Source organism: Neophocaena asiaeorientalis, unplaced genomic scaffold (genome assembly GCF_003031525.2).
Source record: "Neophocaena asiaeorientalis asiaeorientalis breed wild unplaced genomic scaffold, Neophocaena_asiaeorientalis_V1.1 scaffold7, whole genome shotgun sequence".
NCBI classification, from domain to species: Eukaryota; Metazoa; Chordata; class Mammalia; order Artiodactyla; family Phocoenidae; genus Neophocaena; species Neophocaena asiaeorientalis.
This window is the reverse complement of record NW_020185337.1, coordinates 7,526,682-7,538,045: the sequence shown is the minus strand read 5'-3', so window position 1 is coordinate 7,538,045 and position 11,364 is coordinate 7,526,682. Positions and strand designations below refer to the sequence as shown.

Below are 11,364 nucleotides of genomic sequence, written 5' to 3'. Positions count from 1 at the left end.
AAAAAAAAAAAAAAAAAAACACACCCTACACCTCTCCCCACCCTCCCAATCAGAGGGACAAGCCAAGGGCTGAAGTGGCCCCGTTTGCCTGCTTGCGGGTGTCAGTGCTGGGTTAGAAGCTCAGATTATTCATGTGCATGAGCTAGGGAGTCTTTAAAATCCTAGCTTTTCCCCAATTTCTCCCTGAGTTTGGGAGGAAGTGGGTGAGACTGGCCTGAGGTACCTTAGGGCCATCTCTGCCTGTGGCTCTTTTCTCTTAAAAACTTCTTTTCTGGAGGTTGAAATGAATCTCCCCATCAATCTGTGATGGGGGGAGGAGGGATTATTATCTCTCATATTTCACAGACAGGAATAGTAAAGAATTAAAAGCTTAAGTAATGTTCCCAAGGTCATGTGGTGAATTAGTAACCGAGACAGGGAAAGGATTCAGGTTTCTGGTCCTTTCAGTTTTGTTGCCTCAGCATTAGATCTTGCTGTCTCTTTAAATCTCACATGTAGTTAGGAGTAGGGTCTGTAGCTGTGTATTAGTTCCATCTTAACTTTGCTCATTAAAAAAAAAAAAAGTGGGGCACCCCTTCCTTTCCTAAACTTCTACTGCAAATCTGCTTTGTGACTTTATTGGGCGAGACCTAAAAGATGGTCATATTTTCCCCCAGCACAGCTGAATATCCTTGTTCTTTTGGCTATTGGTGTTCTGCAGCAGCTGTCTGACGGAGATGGAGAGCTCCGACAAGGATGGGCCGGAACTCCAGCTGCTGGTAAGCAAGTGTTCACTATTTATAGCGAGAGGGGGGCTGCAAAAGAGTGGAATTTTTTCCTTCTGAGTCGTTTTGGTGCAACCAACAGGAAGTGGGCTCTGATAGATGCTAAATTTGATGACTTGAGTGAGGTCTATTACAGCACTTCTCAAACTTGTCTGTGCATCAGAATCACCCAGAGGGGAGGGGCTTGTTGAAACACAGACTCCTGGGTACCACCCCCAGAGTTTGTGAATCGGTAGATCTGGGATGGGGCTTGAGAAAGTGCATTTCTAACAAGTTTTTGGGTAATGCTGACGCTGCGGGTTGGAGAACCACTGCTTTATTGTAGTGGGTGGAGTGTCCGGGCAAGGGCCATCGTACATGGTAGCAGATTGAACCCAAGAAAGGCACTGACATGCACCAAAAGACTCTTTCTGGTGATCTTACTGTCCTTGTCCAATCAAAATCAGTCACTTCTGAGCCGGCATTTCCAGGGCAAAGGTATTATTTTATAAACAAAGAAAATGGCATAAGATTTAAAGGATAGGGTTCATAAGAAATATGTGTGTGTATTATTTAATAAAAATTATTCCCTCCCCCCCACCCCTTTCTCCAGTGAAAAAAGTGTGACTTGTTAGGTCATTTTATCACATCGTAATGTTTGGAGTCAAGACTGGCAGATTTCACCTCCACTTTCAACTCCAGCCAGAGACACACACCGGCCTTGCCGGCTGAGGTATCCACCTTTGATCGATGGCCAGGAAAAAGCAAGCAGACAAGTCCTGGGAGAACATGGCTAATCTGCTAAGTAGACCAAGACTTTGGCTTTGGCCTCTCAATTTCTGGTATGAGATGGGCCTGTTTAAGTTTCCTGCTTCTTTTTGAATGAATTTTGATATTTTATATTTTCCTCAAAAACGATCCATTTCACTCAGACTTTGAAAATAGGAATACATATTTGTACAAATGATTCTTTTACAAGAATTTAAATTTCTTACATACAAATATCAAGTCATTATCATTACTTTACACCTGAAACTAATACGATGTTTTATGTCAAATACATCTCAATAAATAAAGTTAAAAAAAAAGAGAATTATAGTTTCCTATATATGTGTGTCAATCCAGTTTCTAATTCCTAACTTTATTTGTATTTTTCCTCTTTTTCCTTGATTAGTCTAACTTAGTGGATTATTTATTATTGTAGCTGTTTTCTCTTTTCTGTGATGAACCAGCTCTAGATTTCTTTATCAATATGAAGACCTTCGAAGGGTCTGAGATTTTATCCTATTTGCAAGCTAACAGGTTAGTTAGTCTGTTGGTAGAGCATGTGAGTCTCTCAGGTCCAAGACAGCTAGAGTATCAGCATTTTTGCCGCTTCCCACAGGTCCTTGCCATGGAGGTCGCGTGATGCTTTCTCACGTAGTAGGTTGGAGGAGAGGAATCCAGATCCTAAGCTTAGCAGACCCAACTCTTTCATAAGGAAAGTAAGAACGCCTGCCCTTGGCTCCAGGTAGGGGCACTCCCTCTAGCTTCCCAAGCTGTTTGCTACACAAACCTCCTTGAAAAGATAAGTCTAGGACAAATGTAGTCAGTGTGTCTGCTCCTGAGATGTGCAGAAATGCAAGCCACCCATGGGAGCACTGTCTCCCAACAATCAATGCCACTGACTTTGTTTTCAACATCATCATATTCTGCTTTCATTTTAAATTCTATTTTCCTTAGATTTTAAAAGTTATTCTTTTTTTAGTCTTCTTGAATAGTCGCTTCCTTCATATTCATTCTTAAGCTAAAAAGGTTTTAAGATTATGACTTTTCCTCTGAATAAATCTTTGACTACATCTCATAGATGTTAATAAGTAGTGTTCTCTTGATCATTATTTGCTGAATTATCTAGCTTTCCTTTCTTATTTAGGAGGTTCCAAGGGTTTGAACAAAATGAATCAATCATCTTTGGCTCTGCTACTCTCTCAGTTTACTCTGGAAGCTGTTGTCTTTTCCTCAAACTTTGTAGATTAAAGCCACAAAGCCCTTTTTAATAGGATCTATGTGACTTGTGTGCTAAACAAGTTTACATTGTACTTTATTGCAGTTTAAGAGGAAATGGGATTTGGAAGATGAAGGTTCAGGCCTGACTCTGCCACTTCATACTGGTAACCTAATAAATGCCCATTTTGAGTCTCACTTTTGTCTGCAGATGTCGGATTGAATTATATTATCTCTCATGTCCTTTTCAATTTATGACTGTAAGAGATTTGGAATTAGTTTCAGTTACACTCTGAATGATTTCTAGGCTGACTTGTTAGTGGAAGCAACACGGCCAAGTGGAAAGCTCTCTGGCCTTAGAAACTGGAAAAGCTGAGTTCAACCCTTGCCATGGGCAGCAAATGCTTGATTCCTCACATGTTTTCTTGTGTGATGCTTTCAGAGGAAAGAAAATCACATGGCCGTGGCAGCTCATTTCCTCCCCTTTTTGTAGCAAGAAGACAGCTCAGTTGGTCAGAGTGAACTAAGGAAGAAAGAGCCTGGGACTTCCCTGGTGGCACGGTGGTTAACAATCTGCCTGCCAATGCAGGGGATATGGGTTCGAGCCCTGGTCCGGGAAGATCCCACATGCCGTGGAGCAACTAAGCCTGTGAGCCACAACTACTGAGCCTGCACTCTAGAGCCCGCGAGCTGCAACTACTGAGCCCGCGTGCCACAACTACTGAAGCCTGCACGCCTAGAGCCCATGCTCCATAACAAGAGAAGCCACCACAGTGAGAAGCCCGCACACCCCTGCTCGCTGCAACTAGAGAAAGCCCGCGTGCAGCAACGAAGACCGAACACAGACAAAAATAAATAAATAAAATAAATAAAATTTTTTTAAAAAGGGAGGAATAGCCTGATGCTGGAGGCTGAGCCTGGAAGCTTCCCCGTTCTAACATGGCTGTCTGTTTCATGGCTCAGGAAGCGCCATTACTACAGAATTACCTAGATGTTCCCGTGCTTCTTTCTCTAAATGTGTGTAGAGCACTAAAGGCATGGAACACCTCTCCCGGGATCTTTCCATGATGTGTCTGCCTCCTATGCTGAGTCCCACACACCTCTCTGGGGCACGATGGGACCTCAGAGACCCATCAACACTCGTTACTTCTATGCTTTTAAGTTTCCCCCTGATAACCTATTTTTAATTAACACCATGTGTGCTGTTAATATGTGTGTTCCTGTCCTTTTCATACAACCCATACTGTTTTGTTATTTTTAAAATAAATTTATTTATTTATTTATTTATTTATTTTTGGCTGCGTTGGGTCTTCACTGCTGCGTGGGCTTTCTCTAGTTGCGGTGAGCGAGGGTTACTCTTCCTTGCGGCGCACAGGCTTCTCATTGCGGTGGCTTTTCTTGTTGCGGAGCAGGGGCTCTAGGCGCGTGGGCTCAGTAGTTGTGGCTCACGGGCTCTAGAGCTCAGGCTCAGTAGTTGTGGCGCCCGGGGTTAGTTGCTCTGCGGCATGTGGGATCTTCCCGGACCAGGGCCGGAACCCGTGTCCCCTGCACTGGCAGGCGGATTCTTAACCACTGCACCACCAGGGAAGTACCCAACCCATACTGTTTGGTGAGCATCATACCAAGTGCTTTACACACAGCATTTCATTTAATCCCCATAACGAGCTTGACTGTCAGGTATATTATCCCCATTTTACAAACAGGAGAAACCTAGTGCTCAGAAAAGTTCAGCAATTTGCTGGAAGAGGCAGAGCTAGAGTTTGAATCAAATTGTTTGGTTTTCGGGCCTGTGGTTTTAACTCTAAAAGGGCTCTGTTCACATCCTAGACATCACAGATAATTTTCCTGCAGCTGGCGCAAAAGGGTCTTATTTAAAAAAAAAATCAGTATGTTAAGACAACTTGTTTAATAGATGAAGATAAAGTGTAAGGGATGCCTTTTCCAATGTGTCTGAAAGCACCGTGTGGATAAGCAGTAGCTCTGATGTAACATGACTATGTCGTGAGAGGCAATTCATACATGGTGATGAAAATGTTTTTAGGGTTGTTTTTTTTTTTAAGGAAAGGTTCAATTCAAGATGCATTCAGCACTCTTGAGAATGCAAAGCCCAGTCTCAGAGGGAGGAGGGAAGGAAGGGCAGGACTGGCGGTGGTGTTTCAGGAAGCCCAATACCTTGACCTCTGAAGTCCTAAGTCCAGAACATTCAAGGTAACCGCAGCTTCTCATTCTTTCCCTGCTGCTCTGTTGACACGATTTCCCAGAACTCACAGGAAAATTATTGGGAGCTCTAGTGTCTGTGAGAGTTCCACAGCACCGCTGCTTAAAGAAAATAATTTGTTGTCCTATCTGGTGACATGGTAGACTGTGACTAAGGACACCCGTATTACAAAAGCAGGTGGGGGAAATCTTCATTTTTAGGAAATTAACTTTATTATGTTTCATGAGCTAAAAATGACCCTCTGGATCCATAGTGCTACAGACCCACATGGGTCTGTAGAGATTCCCTACCTTCCTAACAGCATTTTGTTACAAAATACTCTTTAATTCTTTTCCATAAGGCTCAAATGTCCTACTTTGACATGCTATTTTCAGTTTTTGTGAGCAAAATACTCTTCTGAGACTTGCCAGCACTCACATTAACTCATTCCTTTCTTTTCTCCTGGCTCAGCAAATAACAGATTCTCCGGGGTCCGAGCAGGGCCTAGTCTTCTAGATTCCCCCTTGACTCGCCTGTCATCTGGTTTAAGCAGATTCTCACTTCAGGGGAGCCAGCAGTCCTCCAAGTGTCCCCGGAGGACTTGTGATAGCAAATATGTGTATATACTCTCAACACGCAGATATGTATAAGTATGCATCCTTGCTGGGCGATGTGCTAAAACAGTGAGGTGAATGGCCTCACTGGGCTTGTGAAGTAAAGCACAAGACTTTGCTGGTATACCTAAATGCAGATGCATGGAGAGCCACACAGAAACACATGCACGTCCATACAGAAATAGACACATTACCCAGAGACAGCAGATGGAGGCTCGGAGGACTTCCTATAAGAGGTATATGTCAGGGAGGAAGAAATTTTCCTCTACCCTTCTAGGTTCTTTTGGCTGGTCTAAGAATTAATTTGACATGAGATGGATGAACAGGAGAAAATCAAACAAAAGTTTAATAACATGCATACAAGGGAGAGACCCAGAAGTGAGTAGCTTGCCAAAACGACCGAAACCCTCACCTTAAAGACCATCCTCAGTTAAAGACAAAAGAGGATGTTGGGAGTGGTGGTTTGGGATCTCAAAGGGGGAGGAAGGAAATTGACATGGAGATGGAAAAGCAAATGTTTGGTGAACAAATGTTTGCTGGGCCATGCAGAGATAACAAGACATGGAGAGGAATTTTAACAAACAGACCTTGCCAGGTTCCTCCCTGTCTGCACACCTAGTTCATACAATAGTTACCTATGGTGAAGGCTCCCTTCCAGGAACTGGTCCTCTATCTCCATCCTTTAGGCAGTTAGGGGGAAGATCAAGGGTTCTTCCTGAGTCTTTTGGGCCTTGATTGTGTTCAGCTCAAAATAATGCCAAAGAGAAATTTTTGGGGTGGTGAATTTTGCTCCCCTACACCAACAAATACCTTCAATAGACTTTTTTTTTTGCGGTACGCAGGCCTCTCGCTGCTGTGGCCTCTCCCGTTGTGGAGCACAGGCTCTGGTCGCGCAGGCTCAGCGGCCATGGCTCACGGGCCCAGCCGCTTCGCGGCATGTGGGATCTTCCCGGACCAGGGCACGAACCCGTGTCCCCTGCATCGGCAGGCGGACTCTCAACCACTGCGCCACCAGGGAAGCCCCTTCAATAGACTTTTGATTTCAAAGGATGCCAGGAACCGGGAGGCAGGTAAAATTGGCACAAACTCAAGAAGACAGCTGCCTTGATGAGAATAGGTTCACAGACAGCTCAAAGCAAAAAAATAGGGCCCTGAAATTTCATGTAGGTCTAGTTCCTAGCTTGGAATCTAGGAAAAGGAATAATTCTAACAATGTGACTTGCTGTGATTCTTCAGCACCACCAAGAGAGGGGAGAATTTGATCTACACAGGGGTGTGCCTAGTAGGAAAGTGGTTTTATGTAAGTTGTATGGGTGACTTGTGTGAATGTCCTTTAAACCTATGTAGTTTCCTTTTTACTGATCCCAGGTTCTTCTATATTAGCCTTCTGATAATTGCTTTGGCTCCCCGAGAGGTCTCTAACTACTGCTCAACTCAGCAGAATTGTAGTAATACCAAAGATAGTTTCCCTTGGAGTTTTTTTGGGTGCTTCCTAGAGAAATACTAAATCAGGTATGTCTCCCACTACAAAAATAAAAAGTATATCCTGTTGCATAAATTAGTCTCTTGAGAGTTGGGGTAATACAAATTCATTCACTAGAATTTGAGCTAAGAAAGTGGAGTTTATCTTTAACATCAGCCAGTATAGCACTTCCTAAAAGAATTTACACTAACCCTTCAAGAAGTAATCTCATAGCTTTCATTCATCCATTCATTCATTCACTCACTCATTTGACAAATATTTATTTAACACTTTATATATGCCAGGCCACCTTCTAGGCGGTAGGGATACATCAGAGAACAAAATACTCAAAACTCTCGTGGAGCTTATATTCTGGTGGAGTTAGTGCTTTGGGCTGTCCTTTTATGGAGCTTCACTCATTTGTGTGATCATTTGATTCATTTTTTTCCTCTTCTGTAAGGTCCATGAGGACTGGGTCAATTTTGCTGAGCATTGAACATCTAGCACGCACACAGTGCCAACTCGTAAAAGACACTCAATAAATATTTGTTGAATGAGTAAATTAGTAAATTCTCAAAGTTTCACAGCTGGACTCTGGGCCTCAAGCAACCGTTCCTAAACCCTTAGAACTTTAAGGAGTATGTGTGCTTGGTAATGGCTAATGGGCATTGCTCTCTTGGCAGGAAGTGACAGAGCCAGGATTCAAATCCAGTCTTTCTGACTCAAAAGCCGATGTTTTTATTCACTGTACCAGTGGTCTCAAACTGAGAAACCTATCCCGAAGGTATTCAGAGACATATCAAAGGGAATGTAGGTGCAGGAGCTCTTAAGGGTATGGTTGATTTTATTTTCCAAAAATGGCTTAAACAGTATTTCCATCCACATCCTTTTCTGGAACCTTGCCACACCCCCATCAGAAGGAGGAGTCTGTGTATCTTCCCCTTGAACCTGGGTGGGCCTTTATGAACATCTCAACTAATAGAATGGGCAGAAGTGATGCCACGTGACTTCTGAGGTGAGGTCCACCTGGACCCTTCTCTCGGGATACTTGTTTTTGGAACCTAGCCACCGTGCTATGAGGCGGTCCAGACCTCATGGAGGGGCCCACATGAAGAGGAACTGTGTCGGGGGTCCCAGGGCCGCCCCCGGGTTTGATGATTCACTATGAGGTCTCACAGAACTCAGCATATGGTTGTGCTCACGACTAAGATTTATTATATGAGCGGATACAGTGCCAAATCAGCGAAGGGAAAAGGTGTGCGGGGCAAAGTCAGGAGAAACAGGCACAAGTCTCTGGAGTCTTCTCCCTGTGGAGTCACACAGGGCGCGCTGAATTCCTCCAGCAATGAGCTGTGACCACGCGTGTGAAATGGCATCTACACAGGAGGGCTAAGAGACAAAGTGCCCAAGGTTTTTATGGTGGGCTGGTCATGTAGGCACCCTCTGCCTAGCATGTCCCAAGATTCTAGACCCCCAGAAGGAGGCTGGTATTTAACATAAACCACATTGTTTGTATAAACAATTTAAGCACAGAGAGCCACTCTTATCAGTTAGGGAGGTGAGCACCCTCCCCAAATCCAAATTCCCAAATACTAGTCAAGGACCAGCCTTGCCAGTAGGCCTTTCTAAGGAGAGCAGTCAGGCCCGCTGCATAGGATATGAAGCCTGCAGCCTCAGCCCCGCCTGAGCTCCCAGCTGACAGCCATGGACAACTTGACATCTATGTGTTGTCTTGGAAACCCATCCCCCAGCCCTTAGCTAAGTCACGTGGAGCAGAGGCGAGCTTTCCCCTGTCAGCCCTACCCAAGTTACAGATCTGTGAGCAAAGTAAATGACTGTTCTTGGTTTAAGCTACCAAGTTTTGGGTAGTTTGTTATGCAGCAATAGATAGGGAATCCTTTGCAGATTTGAATGCGCCATTTGTCCTCTTCTAAAATTGATCATCTTAAGAATCCAGCATCACAACAGATCCTTTCACAAAGGCCAGTCTGCACTGTACAGTTAAGGTGTGTGGTCACCCTCCTGACTCTTACCAGGCGCTTTGTCCTAGATTTACCTGTAAAGGGTCATATAGCAGATATTTCAGAATTTGTGGGCCACACACTGTCTCTTTGAATGTTTGTATCTCTCTCTCTCTCTGTGTGTGTGTGTGTGTGTGTTTTACAGTCCTTTAAAAATGTAAAAACCATTCTTAGCTTGAGGGCTGTACAGAAACAAGATGGGCAGAATCTGGTCAGCACCAGCTGGCCTTAGTTTGTCAACCCCTGTCCTAGATCATTAAAAAAGCAAAAAAATCACAAACAAAACAAAACCTCCAGTGCAGCAAAGAAAGGGACAATTTGAAATAATGGTGTCAATACTGAAAAAGAGAATGGTTCAAGTATTTGGTAACAAACGCTTTTGCAAGCCAGGTGGTTTCTAAGTTTTTGCTTTCAACTGTATTGAAGGAGACCTAATCACATTTTTAGCTGGTAGGTCATAAAAAATAATTCTAGATGTTAGATCACTATGAGATTGTTGGTCTATAACTTGGAAGGCATTCAGAGAATTAAGTAAAATTGCAGTTACATAATTCATTCCATTTTCATGTCAACAATATTCTTTGGTGCTGTGTCTATAAAAAATAAAAATTGGAATAGAATTCATATAGAAGCCTGTGTCATTCTAGCAATAAGTAATGTTAATTTTTTAAAAAATGACTAATTTTGAAAAGTCCCATCTTATTAAGAGCTACGTTTCCAATAAAATTTCACTTTTCACCTTTAATAAATATATATATGTTGTTTTGTTCAATTGTATATTACTAATAATTGTAATACTAACTTAATCCAAAATAAAAATTTAAAAAACTCAGAGCCTAGTAGTTACAGGAAATTTAAATAAATGTCAATTTCAACTTCTGTACATACATTTATGACAGATATGCAAAAGAGGATCAATAAAATACTTTTAAGAATAAAATATATTTACATTAGCATAAAATTCAATGGAGGAAATAGGATGGAAATAAAAGCTCAAGGAGAAAAAGGAGCAACATGAAATTTCCAATTGTCAAGAAGAGCTTATTCTTGTATTTTTAAAATCTGGATGATGTTGGCTCTCAAATTGTGCCACTTTTAGATTCCACTGGATGTATTTAAAGGAGTGATATGACGGTTTTATTTTAAGATGTCAATATTTACAATACAGCAGAACAGTAGTTCTCAAAGTGTGGTTCCTGAGCCTTAGCACTGGGATCACCTGGTAACTTTACAGAAATGCAAATTCCCAAGCCCCACCTGAAACTTATTGAATCAGAAACTCTGAGGACGGGCCCCAGCAATCTGTGTTTTCACCTGCCCTCCAGGTGATTCTGATGCCTACACAAGTGTGAGGACCACTGTGCCATTAGTTGCTGCCTTTGCAGTTACTTAAACTTATAATAGAAAAATTTTAATGTCAATTTAAAATGTGTGAGGTACTTCCCTGGTGGTCCAGTGGGTAAGACTCCACACTCCCAATGCAGGGGTCCCGGGTTCGATCCCTGGTCGGGGAACTAGATCCCGCATTCATACTGCAACTACGAGTTCACATGCTGCAACTAAGAAGTCAGTGTGCCACAACTAAGAGTCTGCATGCCGTAACTAATGCACTGTGGTATCCTAAATGGGAGAGAAATCCAAAAGGGAGGGGATATATGTATATGTGTGGCTGATTCATTTTGCTGTGTAGTAGAAGCTAACACAACATTGTACTCCAATAAAAATTAATTTAAAAAAAAGAAGTCTGCATGCCACAACTAAGAGCCCGCATGCTGCAACTAAAAGATCCTGTGTGCCACAAATATAATCCAGAGCAGCCAAAATAAATAAATATTTTTAAAAATTAAAAAAAAATCTGTGAGGGGACACACTGACTTATAAAAAATTATTTGACGCATACACAAGCAAAAATGTTTGAGGACTACTACACCAGACCCTGAACCTCTTGTATCTTTCAGCTAAAGAAAGTTTTCTCCTGAAGAGGAATTAGTGGCTTGGACAAGTACTGAGGATGGTTCCGCATAGAAACTGGATAGGATTTGGACAGGCACAAGAAAGGACAGCATGGTAGGCAGAGGTATGGAAAAGGCTCAGAGGTGGTCGAGCACAGGCGTGGGTGAGGGAAGAGTTGGGCTAGGCTGGAGCATGGGGTGTGGGGAGAGAGCAGTTGGAAATAAACCTGGAAAGACAAGATTGCAGTGATGCCAGGACTTTATTTTGAACAGGAGAAAGATACGGTCAGAGATGTGCTTTTATGGAATGAGTCTTGCATAAATCAGGTGGGAGAGACTGGAGGCAGTGAGATCAGATGCTAGGGCGCCACCTTGGAGCCCGTCCGCACCCC

At 42.8% G+C, this 11,364-nt stretch overlaps 1 pseudogene; it reads right to left on the bottom strand.

Annotated features, from left to right (window-relative positions):
* Nucleotides 1–5,961, bottom strand: part of LOC112393687 (transmembrane 9 superfamily member 1-like) — an 8,118-nt pseudogene extending 2,157 nt beyond the window's left edge.
* Between the last annotated feature and the right edge of the window lie 5,403 nt (nucleotides 5,962–11,364).